General features: G+C 46.3%; 37 non-coding genes across 37 annotated transcripts; all 37 read left to right on the top strand.

The window, feature by feature from the left end:
- The first annotated feature begins 169 nt into the window (after positions 1–169).
- On the top strand, positions 170–251 carry trnal-aag (transfer RNA leucine (anticodon AAG)). The gene has a single exon. It is a non-coding gene; the product is annotated as a tRNA-Leu (tRNA).
- A 335-nt stretch (positions 252–586) lies between these two features.
- On the top strand, positions 587–658 carry trnag-ucc (transfer RNA glycine (anticodon UCC)). The gene has a single exon. It is a non-coding gene; the product is annotated as a tRNA-Gly (tRNA).
- Positions 659–1,024: 366 nt separating this feature from the next.
- On the top strand, positions 1,025–1,106 carry trnal-aag (transfer RNA leucine (anticodon AAG)). The gene has a single exon. It is a non-coding gene; the product is annotated as a tRNA-Leu (tRNA).
- A 335-nt stretch (positions 1,107–1,441) lies between these two features.
- Positions 1,442–1,513, top strand: trnag-ucc (transfer RNA glycine (anticodon UCC)). The gene has a single exon. It is a non-coding gene; the product is annotated as a tRNA-Gly (tRNA).
- A 366-nt stretch (positions 1,514–1,879) lies between these two features.
- On the top strand, positions 1,880–1,961 carry trnal-aag (transfer RNA leucine (anticodon AAG)). The gene has a single exon. It is a non-coding gene; the product is annotated as a tRNA-Leu (tRNA).
- A 335-nt stretch (positions 1,962–2,296) lies between these two features.
- trnag-ucc (transfer RNA glycine (anticodon UCC)) lies at positions 2,297–2,368 on the top strand. The gene has a single exon. It is a non-coding gene; the product is annotated as a tRNA-Gly (tRNA).
- Positions 2,369–2,734: 366 nt separating this feature from the next.
- On the top strand, positions 2,735–2,816 carry trnal-aag (transfer RNA leucine (anticodon AAG)). The gene is given in 2 exon segments: positions 2,735–2,772; positions 2,782–2,816. It is a non-coding gene; the product is annotated as a tRNA-Leu (tRNA).
- A 335-nt stretch (positions 2,817–3,151) lies between these two features.
- trnag-ucc (transfer RNA glycine (anticodon UCC)) lies at positions 3,152–3,223 on the top strand. Its single transcript has one exon. It is a non-coding gene; the product is annotated as a tRNA-Gly (tRNA).
- Positions 3,224–3,589: 366 nt separating this feature from the next.
- trnal-aag (transfer RNA leucine (anticodon AAG)) lies at positions 3,590–3,671 on the top strand. Its single transcript has one exon. It is a non-coding gene; the product is annotated as a tRNA-Leu (tRNA).
- Positions 3,672–4,006: 335 nt separating this feature from the next.
- On the top strand, positions 4,007–4,078 carry trnag-ucc (transfer RNA glycine (anticodon UCC)). The gene has a single exon. It is a non-coding gene; the product is annotated as a tRNA-Gly (tRNA).
- Positions 4,079–4,444: 366 nt separating this feature from the next.
- trnal-aag (transfer RNA leucine (anticodon AAG)) lies at positions 4,445–4,526 on the top strand. Its single transcript has one exon. It is a non-coding gene; the product is annotated as a tRNA-Leu (tRNA).
- Positions 4,527–4,861: 335 nt separating this feature from the next.
- Positions 4,862–4,933, top strand: trnag-ucc (transfer RNA glycine (anticodon UCC)). Its single transcript has one exon. It is a non-coding gene; the product is annotated as a tRNA-Gly (tRNA).
- A 358-nt stretch (positions 4,934–5,291) lies between these two features.
- Positions 5,292–5,373, top strand: trnal-aag (transfer RNA leucine (anticodon AAG)). The gene has a single exon. It is a non-coding gene; the product is annotated as a tRNA-Leu (tRNA).
- A 335-nt stretch (positions 5,374–5,708) lies between these two features.
- trnag-ucc (transfer RNA glycine (anticodon UCC)) lies at positions 5,709–5,780 on the top strand. Its single transcript has one exon. It is a non-coding gene; the product is annotated as a tRNA-Gly (tRNA).
- Positions 5,781–6,138: 358 nt separating this feature from the next.
- Positions 6,139–6,220, top strand: trnal-aag (transfer RNA leucine (anticodon AAG)). Its single transcript has one exon. It is a non-coding gene; the product is annotated as a tRNA-Leu (tRNA).
- A 335-nt stretch (positions 6,221–6,555) lies between these two features.
- trnag-ucc (transfer RNA glycine (anticodon UCC)) lies at positions 6,556–6,627 on the top strand. Its single transcript has one exon. It is a non-coding gene; the product is annotated as a tRNA-Gly (tRNA).
- A 358-nt stretch (positions 6,628–6,985) lies between these two features.
- trnal-aag (transfer RNA leucine (anticodon AAG)) lies at positions 6,986–7,067 on the top strand. The gene has a single exon. It is a non-coding gene; the product is annotated as a tRNA-Leu (tRNA).
- Positions 7,068–7,402: 335 nt separating this feature from the next.
- On the top strand, positions 7,403–7,474 carry trnag-ucc (transfer RNA glycine (anticodon UCC)). The gene has a single exon. It is a non-coding gene; the product is annotated as a tRNA-Gly (tRNA).
- Positions 7,475–7,832: 358 nt separating this feature from the next.
- On the top strand, positions 7,833–7,914 carry trnal-aag (transfer RNA leucine (anticodon AAG)). Its single transcript has one exon. It is a non-coding gene; the product is annotated as a tRNA-Leu (tRNA).
- Positions 7,915–8,249: 335 nt separating this feature from the next.
- Positions 8,250–8,321, top strand: trnag-ucc (transfer RNA glycine (anticodon UCC)). The gene has a single exon. It is a non-coding gene; the product is annotated as a tRNA-Gly (tRNA).
- Positions 8,322–8,679: 358 nt separating this feature from the next.
- Positions 8,680–8,761, top strand: trnal-aag (transfer RNA leucine (anticodon AAG)). The gene has a single exon. It is a non-coding gene; the product is annotated as a tRNA-Leu (tRNA).
- Positions 8,762–9,096: 335 nt separating this feature from the next.
- Positions 9,097–9,168, top strand: trnag-ucc (transfer RNA glycine (anticodon UCC)). Its single transcript has one exon. It is a non-coding gene; the product is annotated as a tRNA-Gly (tRNA).
- Positions 9,169–9,526: 358 nt separating this feature from the next.
- trnal-aag (transfer RNA leucine (anticodon AAG)) lies at positions 9,527–9,608 on the top strand. The gene has a single exon. It is a non-coding gene; the product is annotated as a tRNA-Leu (tRNA).
- A 335-nt stretch (positions 9,609–9,943) lies between these two features.
- On the top strand, positions 9,944–10,015 carry trnag-ucc (transfer RNA glycine (anticodon UCC)). Its single transcript has one exon. It is a non-coding gene; the product is annotated as a tRNA-Gly (tRNA).
- A 358-nt stretch (positions 10,016–10,373) lies between these two features.
- Positions 10,374–10,455, top strand: trnal-aag (transfer RNA leucine (anticodon AAG)). Its single transcript has one exon. It is a non-coding gene; the product is annotated as a tRNA-Leu (tRNA).
- Positions 10,456–10,790: 335 nt separating this feature from the next.
- Positions 10,791–10,862, top strand: trnag-ucc (transfer RNA glycine (anticodon UCC)). The gene has a single exon. It is a non-coding gene; the product is annotated as a tRNA-Gly (tRNA).
- A 358-nt stretch (positions 10,863–11,220) lies between these two features.
- On the top strand, positions 11,221–11,302 carry trnal-aag (transfer RNA leucine (anticodon AAG)). The gene has a single exon. It is a non-coding gene; the product is annotated as a tRNA-Leu (tRNA).
- A 335-nt stretch (positions 11,303–11,637) lies between these two features.
- Positions 11,638–11,709, top strand: trnag-ucc (transfer RNA glycine (anticodon UCC)). The gene has a single exon. It is a non-coding gene; the product is annotated as a tRNA-Gly (tRNA).
- Positions 11,710–12,074: 365 nt separating this feature from the next.
- trnal-aag (transfer RNA leucine (anticodon AAG)) lies at positions 12,075–12,156 on the top strand. Its single transcript has one exon. It is a non-coding gene; the product is annotated as a tRNA-Leu (tRNA).
- Positions 12,157–12,491: 335 nt separating this feature from the next.
- On the top strand, positions 12,492–12,563 carry trnag-ucc (transfer RNA glycine (anticodon UCC)). Its single transcript has one exon. It is a non-coding gene; the product is annotated as a tRNA-Gly (tRNA).
- A 358-nt stretch (positions 12,564–12,921) lies between these two features.
- trnal-aag (transfer RNA leucine (anticodon AAG)) lies at positions 12,922–13,003 on the top strand. The gene has a single exon. It is a non-coding gene; the product is annotated as a tRNA-Leu (tRNA).
- Positions 13,004–13,338: 335 nt separating this feature from the next.
- On the top strand, positions 13,339–13,410 carry trnag-ucc (transfer RNA glycine (anticodon UCC)). Its single transcript has one exon. It is a non-coding gene; the product is annotated as a tRNA-Gly (tRNA).
- Positions 13,411–13,768: 358 nt separating this feature from the next.
- Positions 13,769–13,850, top strand: trnal-aag (transfer RNA leucine (anticodon AAG)). The gene has a single exon. It is a non-coding gene; the product is annotated as a tRNA-Leu (tRNA).
- A 335-nt stretch (positions 13,851–14,185) lies between these two features.
- On the top strand, positions 14,186–14,257 carry trnag-ucc (transfer RNA glycine (anticodon UCC)). The gene has a single exon. It is a non-coding gene; the product is annotated as a tRNA-Gly (tRNA).
- Positions 14,258–14,615: 358 nt separating this feature from the next.
- trnal-aag (transfer RNA leucine (anticodon AAG)) lies at positions 14,616–14,697 on the top strand. The gene has a single exon. It is a non-coding gene; the product is annotated as a tRNA-Leu (tRNA).
- A 335-nt stretch (positions 14,698–15,032) lies between these two features.
- trnag-ucc (transfer RNA glycine (anticodon UCC)) lies at positions 15,033–15,104 on the top strand. Its single transcript has one exon. It is a non-coding gene; the product is annotated as a tRNA-Gly (tRNA).
- Positions 15,105–15,462: 358 nt separating this feature from the next.
- trnal-aag (transfer RNA leucine (anticodon AAG)) lies at positions 15,463–15,544 on the top strand. The gene has a single exon. It is a non-coding gene; the product is annotated as a tRNA-Leu (tRNA).
- Positions 15,545–15,787: the final 243 nt, after the last annotated feature.

Genomic DNA, 15,787 nt, shown 5'->3' with positions numbered 1-15,787 from the left:
AGTAATGTTAAATAAAGTGCCATAGAGTTCATGTGTAAGAGCTATTTAGGAGGGCTATTGTTAGATGTGTTTTATCTTGTGACGTTCAACCGCTTCCGGGCATTTAGAATGTCACATGAGCTCCTGGACGATCGATCAGCTTGGGGAAGAGCTCGGGTGGCCAAGACCTGGTAGCGTGGCCGAGCGGTCCAAGGCGCTGGATTAAGGCTCCAGTCTCTCCGGAGGCGTGGGTTCAAATCCCACAGCTGCCACTTTTGTAGGGTGATAACGCCGTCCCATTGCTCTGAAGTCAGTAAGTGGGTTTGAAAAGGTGAACTGTGGCTCGACATGTTGTGCGATCTTAGATGCTTTTTTGGCTACTTTTTTCCATAAAATTGACAGGGTTCAATCCCCGGCCAGTACAGACCGTAGAGAGGCATCTCGTCTCTTGTGACGGTCGAACACATCACGATTAGGCCACGTTTTCCAAACTCCGCAGAAGTATAAACCAGGCTTAGGGCAATTTCTTAGTAGTTGGATGTCAGTAGGTGGTGTGGAAAGGTGAACCGTCCCTCGAAATGCTGTGCGATTAAGGAGGCTGTTGTGTGCATTGGTGGTATAGTGGCAAGCATAGCTGCCTTCCAAGCAGTTGACCTGGGTTCGATTCCTGGCCAATGCAGAACCTTGAGAGAGATTCAATTCAACTTTATTTCGCCATGTATACAGATACTAGGAATTTGATTTGGTGTTCTCCATACAGGCTATAGCATCACAAATAGAACAACAAGACAAAACAGAAAAACAATACAAGGACAGATAGCACCAGTATGAGCAAAATAATAAATAAGAATGGAGGTAGTGCAACAATAGTAATGTTAAATAACGTGCCATAGAGTTCATGTGTAAGAGCTATTTAGGAGGGCTATTGTTAGATGTGTTTTATCTTGTGACGTTCAACCGCTTCCGGGCATTTAGAATGTCACATGAGCTCCTGGACGATCGATCAGCTTGGGGAAGAGCTCGGGTGGCCAAGACCTGCCAGCGGGGTAGCGTGGCCGAGCGGTCCAAGGCGCTGGATTAAGGCTCCAGTCTCTCCGGAGGCGTGGGTTCAAATCCCACCGCTGCCACTTTTGTAGGGTGATAACACCGTCCCATTGCTCTGAAGTCAGTAAGTGGGTTTGAAAAGGTGAACTGTGGCTCGACATGTTGTGCGATCTTAGATGATTTTTTGGCTACTTTTTTCCATAAAGTTGACAGGGTTCAATCCCCGGCCAGTACAGACCGTAGAGAGGCATCTCGTCTCTTGTGACGGTCGAACACATCACGATTAGGCCACGTTTTCCAAACTCCGCAGAAGTATAAACCAGGCTTAGGGCAATTTCTTAGTAGTTGGATGTCAGTAGGTGGTGTGGAAAGGTGAACCGTCCCTCGAAATGCTGTGCGATTAAGGAGGCTGTTGTGTGCATTGGTGGTATAGTGGCAAGCATAGCTGCCTTCCAAGCAGTTGACCTGGGTTCGATTCCTGGCCAATGCAGAACCTTGAGAGAGATTCAATTCAACTTTATTTCGCCATGTATACAGATACTAGGAATTTGATTTGGTGTTCTCCATACAGGCTATAGCATCACAAATAGAACAACAAGACAAAACAGAAAAACAATACAAGGACAGATAGCACCAGTATGAGCAAAATAATAAATAAGAATGGAGGTAGTGCAACAATAGTAATGTTAAATAACGTGCCATAGAGTTCATGTGTAAGAGCTATTTAGGAGGGCTATTGTTAGATGTGTTTTATCTTGTGACGTTCAACCGCTTCCGGGCATTTAGAATGTCACATGAGCTCCTGGACGATCGATCAGCTTGGGGAAGAGCTCGGGTGGCCAAGACCTGCCAGCGGGGTAGCGTGGCCGAGCGGTCCAAGGCGCTGGATTAAGGCTCCAGTCTCTCCGGAGGCGTGGGTTCAAATCCCACCGCTGCCACTTTTGTAGGGTGATAACACCGTCCCATTGCTCTGAAGTCAGTAAGTGGGTTTGAAAAGGTGAACTGTGGCTCGACATGTTGTGCGATCTTAGATGATTTTTTGGCTACTTTTTTCCATAAAGTTGACAGGGTTCAATCCCCGGCCAGTACAGACCGTAGAGAGGCATCTCGTCTCTTGTGACGGTCGAACACATCACGATTAGGCCACGTTTTCCAAACTCCGCAGAAGTATAAACCAGGCTTAGGGCAATTTCTTAGTAGTTGGATGTCAGTAGGTGGTGTGGAAAGGTGAACCGTCCCTCGAAATGCTGTGCGATTAAGGAGGCTGTTGTGTGCATTGGTGGTATAGTGGCAAGCATAGCTGCCTTCCAAGCAGTTGACCTGGGTTCGATTCCTGGCCAATGCAGAACCTTGAGAGAGATTCAATTCAACTTTATTTCGCCATGTATACAGATACTAGGAATTTGATTTGGTGTTCTCCATACAGGCTATAGCATCACAAATAGAACAACAAGACAAAACAGAAAAACAATACAAGGACAGATAGCACCAGTATGAGCAAAATAATAAATAAGAATGGAGGTAGTGCAACAATAGTAATGTTAAATAACGTGCCATAGAGTTCATGTGTAAGAGCTATTTAGGAGGGCTATTGTTAGATGTGTTTTATCTTGTGACGTTCAACCGCTTCCGGGCATTTAGAATGTCACATGAGCTCCTGGACGATCGATCAGCTTGGGGAAGAGCTCGGGTGGCCAAGACCTGCCAGCGGGGTAGCGTGGCCGAGCGGTCCAAGGCGCTGGATTAAGGCATTAGTCTCTCCGGAGGCGTGGGTTCAAATCCCACCGCTGCCAGTTTTGTAGGGTGATAACGCCGTCCCATTGCTCTGAAGTCAGTAAGTGGGTTTGAAAAGGTGAACTGTGGCTCGACATGTTGTGCGATCTTAGATGATTTTTTGGCTACTTTTTTCCATAAAGTTGACAGGGTTCAATCCCCGGCCAGTACAGACCGTAGAGAGGCATCTCGTCTCTTGTGACGGTCGAACACATCACGATTAGGCCACGTTTTCCAAACTCCGCAGAAGTATAAACCAGGCTTAGGGCAATTTCTTAGTAGTTGGATGTCAGTAGGTGGTGTGGAAAGGTGAACCGTCCCTCGAAATGCTGTGCGATTAAGGAGGCTGTTGTGTGCATTGGTGGTATAGTGGCAAGCATAGCTGCCTTCCAAGCAGTTGACCTGGGTTCGATTCCTGGCCAATGCAGAACCTTGAGAGAGATTCAATTCAACTTTATTTCGCCATGTATACAGATACTAGGAATTTGATTTGGTGTTCTCCATACAGGCTATAGCATCACAAATAGAACAACAAGACAAAACAGAAAAACAATACAAGGACAGATAGCACCAGTATGAGCAAAATAATAAATAAGAATGGAGGTAGTGCAACAATAGTAATGTTAAATAACGTGCCATAGAGTTCATGTGTAAGAGCTATTTAGGAGGGCTATTGTTAGATGTGTTTTATCTTGTGACGTTCAACCGCTTCCGGGCATTTAGAATGTCACATGAGCTCCTGGACGATCGATCAGCTTGGGGAAGAGCTCGGGTGGCCAAGACCTGCCAGCGGGGTAGCGTGGCCGAGCGGTCCAAGGCGCTGGATTAAGGCTCCAGTCTCTCCGGAGGCGTGGGTTCAAATCCCACCGCTGCCACTTTTGTAGGGTGATAACACCGTCCCATTGCTCTGAAGTCAGTAAGTGGGTTTGAAAAGGTGAACTGTGGCTCGACATGTTGTGCGATCTTAGATGATTTTTTGGCTACTTTTTTCCATAAAGTTGACAGGGTTCAATCCCCGGCCAGTACAGACCGTAGAGAGGCATCTCGTCTCTTGTGACGGTCGAACACATCACGATTAGGCCACGTTTTCCAAACTCCGCAGAAGTATAAACCAGGCTTAGGGCAATTTCTTAGTAGTTGGATGTCAGTAGGTGGTGTGGAAAGGTGAACCGTCCCTCGAAATGCTGTGCGATTAAGGAGGCTGTTGTGTGCATTGGTGGTATAGTGGCAAGCATAGCTGCCTTCCAAGCAGTTGACCTGGGTTCGATTCCTGGCCAATGCAGAACCTTGAGAGAGATTCAATTCAACTTTATTTCGCCATGTATACAGATACTAGGAATTTGATTTGGTGTTCTCCATACAGGCTATAGCATCACAAATAGAACAACAAGACAAAACAGAAAAACAATACAAGGACAGATAGCACCAGTATGAGCAAAATAATAAATAAGAATGGAGGTAGTGCAACAATAGTAATGTTAAATAACGTGCCATAGAGTTCATGTGTAAGAGCTATTTAGGAGGGCTATTGTTAGATGTGTTTTATCTTGTGACGTTCAACCGCTTCCGGGCATTTAGAATGTCACATGAGCTCCTGGACGATCGATCAGCTTGGGGAAGAGCTCGGGTGGCCAAGACCTGCCAGCGGGGTAGCGTGGCCGAGCGGTCCAAGGCGCTGGATTAAGGCTCCAGTCTCTCCGGAGGCGTGGGTTCAAATCCCACCGCTGCCACTTTTGTAGGGTGATAACGCCGTCCCATTGCTCTGAAGTCAGTAAGTGGGTTTGAAAAGGTGAACTGTGGCTCGACATGTTGTGCGATCTTAGATGATTTTTTGGCTACTTTTTTCCATAAAGTTGACAGGGTTCAATCCCCGGCCAGTACAGACCGTAGAGAGGCATCTCGTCTCTTGTGACGGTCGAACACATCACGATTAGGCCACGTTTTCCAAACTCCGCAGAAGTATAAACCAGGCTTAGGGCAATTTCTTAGTAGTTGGATGTCAGTAGGTGGTGTGGAAAGGTGAACCGTCCCTCGAAATGCTGTGCGATTAAGGAGGCTGTTGTGTGCATTGGTGGTATAGTGGCAAGCATAGCTGCCTTCCAAGCAGTTGACCCGGGTTCGATTCCCGGCCAATGCAGAACCTTGAGAGAGATTCAATTCAACTTTATTTCGCCATGTATACAGATACTAGGAATTTGATTTGGTGTTCTCCATACAGGCTATAGCATCACAAATAGAACAACAAGACAAAACAGAAAAACAATACAAGGACAGATAGCACCAGTATGAGCAAAATAATAAATAAGAATGGAGGTAGTGCAACAATAGTAATGTTAAATAACGTGCCATAGAGTTCATGTGTAAGAGCTATTTAGGAGGGCTATTGTTAGATGTGTTTTATCTTGTGACGTTCAACCGCTTCCGGGCATTTAGAATGTCACATGAGCTCCTGGACGATCGATCAGCTTGGGGAAGAGCTCGGGTGGCCAAGACCTGGTAGCGTGGCCGAGCGGTCCAAGGCGCTGGATTAAGGCTCCAGTCTCTCCGGAGGCGTGGGTTCAAATCCCACCGCTGCCACTTTTGTAGGGTGATAACGCCGTCCCATTGCTCTGAAGTCAGTAAGTGGGTTTGAAAAGGTGAACTGTGGCTCGACATGTTGTGCGATCTTAGATGATTTTTTGGCTACTTTTTTCCATAAAGTTGACAGGGTTCAATCCCCGGCCAGTACAGACCGTAGAGAGGCATCTCGTCTCTTGTGACGGTCGAACACATCACGATTAGGCCACGTGTTCCAAACTCCGCAGAAGTATAAACCAGGCTTAGGGCAATTTCTTAGTAGTTGGATGTCAGTAGGTGGTGTGGAAAGGTGAACCGTCCCTCGAAATGCTGTGCGATTAAGGAGGCTGTTGTGTGCATTGGTGGTATAGTGGCAAGCATAGCTGCCTTCCAAGCAGTTGACCCGGGTTCGATTCCCGGCCAATGCAGAACCTTGAGAGAGATTCAATTCAACTTTATTTCGCCATGTATACAGATACTAGGAATTTGATTTGGTGTTCTCCATACAGGCTATAGCATCACAAATAGAACAACAAGACAAAACAGAAAAACAATACAAGGACAGATAGCACCAGTATGAGCAAAATAATAAATAAGAATGGAGGTAGTGCAACAATAGTAATGTTAAATAACGTGCCATAGAGTTCATGTGTAAGAGCTATTTAGGAGGGCTATTGTTAGATGTGTTTTATCTTGTGACGTTCAACCGCTTCCGGGCATTTAGAATGTCACATGAGCTCCTGGACGATCGATCAGCTTGGGGAAGAGCTCGGGTGGCCAAGACCTGACAGCGTGGCCGAGCGGTCCAAGGCGCTGGATTAAGGCTCCAGTCTCTCCGGAGGCGTGGGTTCAAATCCCACCACTGCCACTTTTGTAGGGTGATAACGCCGTCCCATTGCTCTGAAGTCAGTAAGTGGGTTTGAAAAGGTGAACTGTGGCTCGACATGTTGTGCGATCTTAGATGATTTTTTGGCTACTTTTTTCCATAAAGTTGACAGGGTTCAATCCCCGGCCAGTACAGACCGTAGAGAGGCATCTCGTCTCTTGTGATGGTCGAACACATCACGATTAGGCCACGTTTTCCAAACTCCGCAGAAGTATAAACCAGGCTTAGGGCAATTTCTTAGTAGTTGGATGTCAGTAGGTGGTGTGGAAAGGTGAACCGTCCCTCGAAATGCTGTGCGATTAAGGAGGCTGTTGTGTGCATTGGTGGTATAGTGGGAAGCATAGCTGCCTTCCAAGCAGTTGACCCGGGTTCGATTCCTGGCCAATGCAGAACCTTGAGAGAGATTCAATTCAACTTTATTTCGCCATGTATACAGATACTAGGAATTTGATTTGGTGTTCTCCATACAGGCTATAGCATCACAAATAGAACAACAAGACAAAACAGAAAAACAATACAAGGACAGATAGTACCAGTATGAGCAAAATAATAAATAAGAATGGAGGTAGTGCAACAATAGTAATGTTAAATAACGTGCCATAGAGTTCATGTGTAAGAGCTATTTAGGAGGGCTATTGTTAGATGTGTTTTATCTTGTGACGTTCAATCGCTTCCGGGCATTTAGAATGTCACATGAGCTCCTGGACGATCGATCAGCTTGGGGAAGAGCTCGGGTGGCCAAGACCTGGTAGCGTGGCCGAGCGGTCCAAGGCGCTGGATTAAGGCTCCAGTCTCTCCGGAGGCGTGGGTTCAAATCCCACCGCTGCCACTTTTGTAGGGTGATAACGCCGTCCCATTGCTCTGAAGTCAGTAAGTGGGTTTGAAAAGGTGAACTGTGGCTTGACATGTTGTGCGATCTTAGATGCTTTTTTGGCTACTTTTTTCCATAAAATTGACAGGGTTCAATCCCCGGCCAGTACAGACCGTAGAGAGGCATCTCGTCTCTTGTGACGGTCGAACACATCACGATTAGGCCACGTTTTCCAAACTCCGCAGAAGTATAAACCAGGCTTAGGGCAATTTCTTAGTAGTTGGATGTCAGTAGGTGGTGTGGAAAGGTGAACCGTCCCTCGAAATGCTGTGCGATTAAGGAGGCTGTTGTGTGCATTGGTGGTATAGTGGCAAGCATAGCTGCCTTCCAAGCAGTTGACCTGGGTTCGATTCCTGGCCAATGCAGAACCTTGAGAGAGATTCAATTCAACTTTATTTCGCCATGTATACAGATACTAAGAATTTGATTAGGTGTTCTCCATACAGGCTATAGCATCACAAATAGAACAACAAGACAAAACTGAAAAACAATACAAGGACAGATAGCACCAGTATGAGCAAAATAATAAATAAGAATGGAGGTAGTGCAACAATAGTAATGTTAAATAACGTGCCATAGAGTTCATGTGTAAGAGCTATTTAGGAGGGCTATTGTTAGATGTGTTTTATCTTGTGACGTTCAACCGCTTCCGGGCATTTAGAATGTCACATGAGCTCCTGGACGATCGATCAGCTTGGGGAAGAGCTCGGGTGGCCAAGACCTGGTAGCGTGGCCGAGCGGTCCAAGGCGCTGGATTAAGGCTCCAGTCTCTCCGGAGGCGTGGGTTCAAATCCCACCGCTGCCACTTTTGTAGGGTGATAACGCCGTCCCATTGCTCTGAAGTCAGTAAGTGGGTTTGAAAAGGTGAACTGTGGCTCGACATGTTGTGCGATCTTAGATGATTTTTTGGCTACTTTTTTCCATAAAGTTGACAGGGTTCAATCCCCGGCCAGTACAGACCGTAGAGAGGCATCTCGTCTCTTGTGACGGTCGAACACATCACGATTAGGCCACGTTTTCCAAACTCCGCAGAAGTATAAACCAGGCTTAGGGCAATTTCTTAGTAGTTGGATGTCAGTAGGTGGTGTGGAAAGGTGAACCGTCCCTCGAAATGCTGTGCGATTAAGGAGGCTGTTGTGTGCATTGGTGGTATAGTGGCAAGCATAGCTGCCTTCCAAGCAGTTGACCTGGGTTCGATTCCCGGCCAATGCAGAACCTTGAGAGAGATTTAATTCAACTTTATTTCGCCATGTATACAGATACTAGGAATTTGATTTGGTGTTCTCCATACAGGCTATAGCATCACAAATAGAACAACAAGACAAAACAGAAAAACAATACAAGGACAGATAGCACCAGTATGAGCAAAATAATAAATAAGAATGGAGGTAGTGCAACAATAGTAATGTTAAATAACGTGCCATAGAGTTCATGTGTAAGAGCTATTTAGGAGGGCTATTGTTAGATGTGTTTTATCTTGTGACGTTCAACCGCTTCCGGGCATTTAGAATGTCACATGAGCTCCTGGACGATCGATCAGCTTGGGGAAGAGCTCGGGTGGCCAAGACCTGACAGCGTGGCCGAGCGGTCCAAGGCGCTGGATTAAGGCTCCAGTCTCTCCGGAGGCGTGGGTTCAAATCCCACCACTGCCACTTTTGTAGGGTGATAACGCCGTCCCATTGCTCTGAAGTCAGTAAGTGGGTTTGAAAAGGTGAACTGTGGCTCGACATGTTGTGCGATCTTAGATGATTTTTTGGCTACTTTTTTCCATAAAGTTGACAGGGTTCAATCCCCGGCCAGTACAGACCGTAGAGAGGCATCTCGTCTCTTGTGATGGTCGAACACATCACGATTAGGCCACGTTTTCCAAACTCCGCAGAAGTATAAACCAGGCTTAGGGCAATTTCTTAGTAGTTGGATGTCAGTAGGTGGTGTGGAAAGGTGAACCGTCCCTCGAAATGCTGTGCGATTAAGGAGGCTGTTGTGTGCATTGGTGGTATAGTGGCAAGCATAGCTGCCTTCCAAGCAGTTGACCCGGGTTCGATTCCTGGCCAATGCAGAACCTTGAGAGAGATTCAATTCAACTTTATTTCGCCATGTATACAGATACTAGGAATTTGATTTGGTGTTCTCCATACAGGCTATAGCATCACAAATAGAACAACAAGACAAAACAGAAAAACAATACAAGGACAGATAGTACCAGTATGAGCAAAATAATAAATAAGAATGGAGGTAGTGCAACAATAGTAATGTTAAATAACGTGCCATAGAGTTCATGTGTAAGAGCTATTTAGGAGGGCTATTGTTAGATGTGTTTTATCTTGTGACGTTCAATCGCTTCCGGGCATTTAGAATGTCACATGAGCTCCTGGACGATCGATCAGCTTGGGGAAGAGCTCGGGTGGCCAAGACCTGGTAGCGTGGCCGAGCGGTCCAAGGCGCTGGATTAAGGCTCCAGTCTCTCCGGAGGCGTGGGTTCAAATCCCACCGCTGCCACTTTTGTAGGGTGATAACGCCGTCCCATTGCTCTGAAGTCAGTAAGTGGGTTTGAAAAGGTGAACTGTGGCTTGACATGTTGTGCGATCTTAGATGCTTTTTTGGCTACTTTTTTCCATAAAATTGACAGGGTTCAATCCCCGGCCAGTACAGACCGTAGAGAGGCATCTCGTCTCTTGTGACGGTCGAACACATCACGATTAGGCCACGTTTTCCAAACTCCGCAGAAGTATAAACCAGGCTTAGGGCAATTTCTTAGTAGTTGGATGTCAGTAGGTGGTGTGGAAAGGTGAACCGTCCCTCGAAATGCTGTGCGATTAAGGAGGCTGTTGTGTGCATTGGTGGTATAGTGGCAAGCATAGCTGCCTTCCAAGCAGTTGACCTGGGTTCGATTCCTGGCCAATGCAGAACCTTGAGAGAGATTCAATTCAACTTTATTTCGCCATGTATACAGATACTAAGAATTTGATTAGGTGTTCTCCATACAGGCTATAGCATCACAAATAGAACAACAAGACAAAACTGAAAAACAATACAAGGACAGATAGCACCAGTATGAGCAAAATAATAAATAAGAATGGAGGTAGTGCAACAATAGTAATGTTAAATAACGTGCCATAGAGTTCATGTGTAAGAGCTATTTAGGAGGGCTATTGTTAGATGTGTTTTATCTTGTGACGTTCAACCGCTTCCGGGCATTTAGAATGTCACATGAGCTCCTGGACGATCGATCAGCTTGGGGAAGAGCTCGGGTGGCCAAGACCTGGTAGCGTGGCCGAGCGGTCCAAGGCGCTGGATTAAGGCTCCAGTCTCTCCGGAGGCGTGGGTTCAAATCCCACCGCTGCCACTTTTGTAGGGTGATAACGCCGTCCCATTGCTCTGAAGTCAGTAAGTGGGTTTGAAAAGGTGAACTGTGGCTCGACATGTTGTGCGATCTTAGATGATTTTTTGGCTACTTTTTTCCATAAAGTTGACAGGGTTCAATCCCCGGCCAGTACAGACCGTAGAGAGGCATCTCGTCTCTTGTGACGGTCGAACACATCACGATTAGGCCACGTTTTCCAAACTCCGCAGAAGTATAAACCAGGCTTAGGGCAATTTCTTAGTAGTTGGATGTCAGTAGGTGGTGTGGAAAGGTGAACCGTCCCTCGAAATGCTGTGCGATTAAGGAGGCTGTTGTGTGCATTGGTGGTATAGTGGCAAGCATAGCTGCCTTCCAAGCAGTTGACCTGGGTTCGATTCCCGGCCAATGCAGAACCTTGAGAGAGATTTAATTCAACTTTATTTCGCCATGTATACAGATACTAGGAATTTGATTTGGTGTTCTCCATACAGGCTATAGCATCACAAATAGAACAACAAGACAAAACAGAAAAACAATACAAGGACAGATAGCACCAGTATGAGCAAAATAATAAATAAGAATGGAGGTAGTGCAACAATAGTAATGTTAAATAACGTGCCATAGAGTTCATGTGTAAGAGCTATTTAGGAGGGCTATTGTTAGATGTGTTTTATCTTGTGACGTTCAACCGCTTCCGGGCATTTAGAATGTCACATGAGCTCCTGGACGATCGATCAGCTTGGGGAAGAGCTCGGGTGGCCAAGACCTGGTAGCGTGGCCGAGCGGTCCAAGGCACTGGATTAAGGCTCCAGTCTCTCCGGAGGCGTGGGTTCAAATCCCACCGCTGCCACTTTTGTAGGGTGATAACGCCGTCCCATTGCTCTGAAGTCAGTAAGTGGGTTTGAAAAGGTGAACTGTGGCTCGACATGTTGTGCGATCTTAGATGATTTTTTGGCTACTTTTTTCCATAAAGTTGACAGGGTTCAATCCCCGGCCAGTACAGACCGTAGAGAGGCATCTCGTCTCTTGTGACGGTCGAACACATCACGATTAGGCCACGTGTTCCAAACTCCGCAGAAGTATAAACCAGGCTTAGGGCAATTTCTTAGTAGTTGGATGTCAGTAGGTGGTGTGGAAAGGTGAACCGTCCCTCGAAATGCTGTGCGATTAAGGAGGCTGTTGTGTGCATTGGTGGTATAGTGGCAAGCATAGCTGCCTTCCAAGCAGTTGACCCGGGTTCGATTCCCGGCCAATGCAGAACCTTGAGAGAGATTCAATTCAACTTTATTTCGCCATGTATACAGATACTAGGAATTTGATTTGGTGTTCTCCATACAAGCTATAGCATCACAAATAGAACAACAAGACAAAACAGAAAAACAATACAAGGACAGATAGCACCAGTATGAGCAAAATAATAAATAAGAATGGAGGTAGTGCAACAATAGTAATGTTAAATAACGTGCCATAGAGTTCATGTGTAAGAGCTATTTAGGAGGGCTATTGTTAGATGTGTTTTATCTTGTGACGTTCAACCGCTTCCGGGCATTTAGAATGTCACATGAGCTCCTGGACGATCGATCAGCTTGGGGAAGAGCTCGGGTGGCCAGGTCTGCCAGCGGGGTAGCGTGGCCGAGCGGTCCAAGGCGCTGGATTAAGGCTCCAGTCTCTCCGGAGGCGTGGGTTCAAATCCCACCGCTGCCACTTTTGTAGGGTGATAACGCCGTCCCATTGCTCTGAAGTCAGTAAGTGGGTTTGAAAAGGTGAACTGTGGCTCGACATGTTGTGCGATCTTAGATGATTTTTTGGCTACTTTTTTCCATAAAGTTGACAGGGTTCAATCCCCGGCCAGTACAGACCGTAGAGAGGCATCTCGTCTCTTGTGACGGTCGAACACATCACGATTAGGCCACGTGTTCCAAACTCCGCAGAAGTATAAACCAGGCTTAGGGCAATTTCTTAGTAGTTGGATGTCAGTAGGTGGTGTGGAAAGGTGAACCGTCCCTCGAAATGCTGTGCGATTAAGGAGGCTGTTGTGTGCATTGGTGGTATAGTGGCAAGCATAGCTGCCTTCCAAGCAGTTGACCCGGGTTCGATTCCCGGCCAATGCAGAACCTTGAGAGAGATTCAATTCAACTTTATTTCGCCATGTATACAGATACTAGGAATTTGATTTGGTGTTCTCCATACAGGCTATAGCATCACAAATAGAACAACAAGACAAAACAGAAAAACAATACAAGGACAGATAGCACCAGTATGAGCAAAATAATAAATAAGAATGGAGGTAGTGCAACAATAGTAATGTTAAATAACGTGCCATAGAGTTCATGTGTAAGAGCTATTTAGGAGGGCTATTGTTAGATGTGTTTTATCTTGTGACGTTCAACCGCTTCCGGGCATTTAGAATGTCACATGAGCTCCTGGACGATCGATCAGCTTGGGGAAGAGCTCGGGTGGCCAAGACCTGACAGCGTGGCCGAGCGGTCCAAGGCGCTGGATTAAGGCTCCAGTCTCTCCGGAGGCGTGGGTTCAAATCCCACCACTGCCACTTTTGTAGGGTGATAACGCCGTCCCATTGCTCTGAAGTCAGTAAGTGGGTTTGAAAAGGTGAACTGTGGCTCGACATGTTGTGCGATCTTAGATGATTTTTTGGCTACTTTTTTCCATAAAGTTGACAGGGTTCAATCCCCGGCCAGTACAGACCGTAGAGAGGCATCTCGTCTCTTGTGATGGTCGAACACATCACGATTAGGCCACGTTTTCCAAACTCCGCAGAAGTATAAACCAGGCTTAGGGCAATTTCTTAGTAGTTGGATGTCAGTAGGTGGTGTGGAAAGGTGAACCGTCCCTCGAAATGCTGTGCGATTAAGGAGGCTGTTGTGTGCATTGGTGGTATAGTGGCAAGCATAGCTGCCTTCCAAGCAGTTGACCCGGGTTCGATTCCTGGCCAATGCAGAACCTTGAGAGAGATTCAATTCAACTTTATTTCGCCATGTATACAGATACTAGGAATTTGATTTGGTGTTCTCCATACAGGCTATAGCATCACAAATAGAACAACAAGACAAAACAGAAAAACAATACAAGGACAGATAGTACCAGTATGAGCAAAATAATAAATAAGAATGGAGGTAGTGCAACAATAGTAATGTTAAATAACGTGCCATAGAGTTCATGTGTAAGAGCTATTTAGGAGGGCTATTGTTAGATGTGTTTTATCTTGTGACGTTCAATCGCTTCCGGGCATTTAGAATGTCACATGAGCTCCTGGACGATCGATCAGCTTGGGGAAGAGCTCGGGTGGCCAAGACCTGGTAGCGTGGCCGAGCGGTCCAAGGCGCTGGATTAAGGCTCCAGTCTCTCCGGAGGCGTGGGTTCAAATCCCACCGCTGCCACTTTTGTAGGGTGATAACGCCGTCCCATTGCTCTGAAGTCAGTAAGTGGGTTTGAAAAGGTGAACTGTGGCTTGACATGTTGTGCGATCTTAGATGCTTTTTTGGCTACTTTTTTCCATAAAATTGACAGGGTTCAATCCCCGGCCAGTACAGACCGTAGAGAGGCATCTCGTCTCTTGTGACGGTCGAACACATCACGATTAGGCCACGTTTTCCAAACTCCGCAGAAGTATAAACCAGGCTTAGGGCAATTTCTTAGTAGTTGGATGTCAGTAGGTGGTGTGGAAAGGTGAACCGTCCCTCGAAATGCTGTGCGATTAAGGAGGCTGTTGTGTGCATTGGTGGTATAGTGGCAAGCATAGCTGCCTTCCAAGCAGTTGACCTGGGTTCGATTCCTGGCCAATGCAGAACCTTGAGAGAGATTCAATTCAACTTTATTTCGCCATGTATACAGATACTAAGAATTTGATTAGGTGTTCTCCATACAGGCTATAGCATCACAAATAGAACAACAAGACAAAACTGAAAAACAATACAAGGACAGATAGCACCAGTATGAGCAAAATAATAAATAAGAATGGAGGTAGTGCAACAATAGTAATGTTAAATAACGTGCCATAGAGTTCATGTGTAAGAGCTATTTAGGAGGGCTATTGTTAGATGTGTTTTATCTTGTGACGTTCAACCGCTTCCGGGCATTTAGAATGTCACATGAGCTCCTGGACGATCGATCAGCTTGGGGAAGAGCTCGGGTGGCCAAGACCTGGTAGCGTGGCCGAGCGGTCCAAGGCGCTGGATTAAGGCTCCAGTCTCTCCGGAGGCGTGGGTTCAAATCCCACCGCTGCCACTTTTGTAGGGTGATAACGCCGTCCCATTGCTCTGAAGTCAGTAAGTGGGTTTGAAAAGGTGAACTGTGGCTCGACATGTTGTGCGATCTTAGATGATTTTTTGGCTACTTTTTTCCATAAAGTTGACAGGGTTCAATCCCCGGCCAGTACAGACCGTAGAGAGGCATCTCGTCTCTTGTGACGGTCGAACACATCACGATTAGGCCACGTTTTCCAAACTCCGCAGAAGTATAAACCAGGCTTAGGGCAATTTCTTAGTAGTTGGATGTCAGTAGGTGGTGTGGAAAGGTGAACCGTCCCTCGAAATGCTGTGCGATTAAGGAGGCTGTTGTGTGCATTGGTGGTATAGTGGCAAGCATAGCTGCCTTCCAAGCAGTTGACCTGGGTTCGATTCCCGGCCAATGCAGAACCTTGAGAGAGATTTAATTCAACTTTATTTCGCCATGTATACAGATACTAGGAATTTGATTTGGTGTTCTCCATACAGGCTATAGCATCACAAATAGAACAACAAGACAAAACAGAAAAACAATACAAGGACAGATAGCACCAGTATGAGCAAAATAATAAATAAGAATGGAGGTAGTGCAACAATAGTAATGTTAAATAACGTGCCATAGAGTTCATGTGTAAGAGCTATTTAGGAGGGCTATTGTTAGATGTGTTTTATCTTGTGACGTTCAACCGCTTCCGGGCATTTAGAATGTCACATGAGCTCCTGGACGATCGATCAGCTTGGGGAAGAGCTCGGGTGGCCAAGACCTGGTAGCGTGGCCGAGCGGTCCAAGGCACTGGATTAAGGCTCCAGTCTCTCCGGAGGCGTGGGTTCAAATCCCACCGCTGCCACTTTTGTAGGGTGATAACGCCGTCCCATTGCTCTGAAGTCAGTAAGTGGGTTTGAAAAGGTGAACTGTGGCTCGACATGTTGTGCGATCTTAGATGATTTTTTGGCTACTTTTTTCCATAAAGTTGACAGGGTTCAATCCCCGGCCAGTACAGACCGTAGAGAGGCATCTCGTCTCTTGTGACGGTCGAACACATCACGATTAGGCCACGTGTTCCAAACTCCGCAGAAGTATAAACCAGGCT

The sequence above is a fragment of the Osmerus eperlanus genome, chromosome 8, assembly GCF_963692335.1.
Source record: "Osmerus eperlanus chromosome 8, fOsmEpe2.1, whole genome shotgun sequence".
NCBI lineage: Eukaryota > Metazoa > Chordata > Actinopteri > Osmeriformes > Osmeridae > Osmerus > Osmerus eperlanus.
Note: the sequence above shows the minus strand (reverse complement) of the source record. Positions and strands in the feature narration are given on the sequence as shown.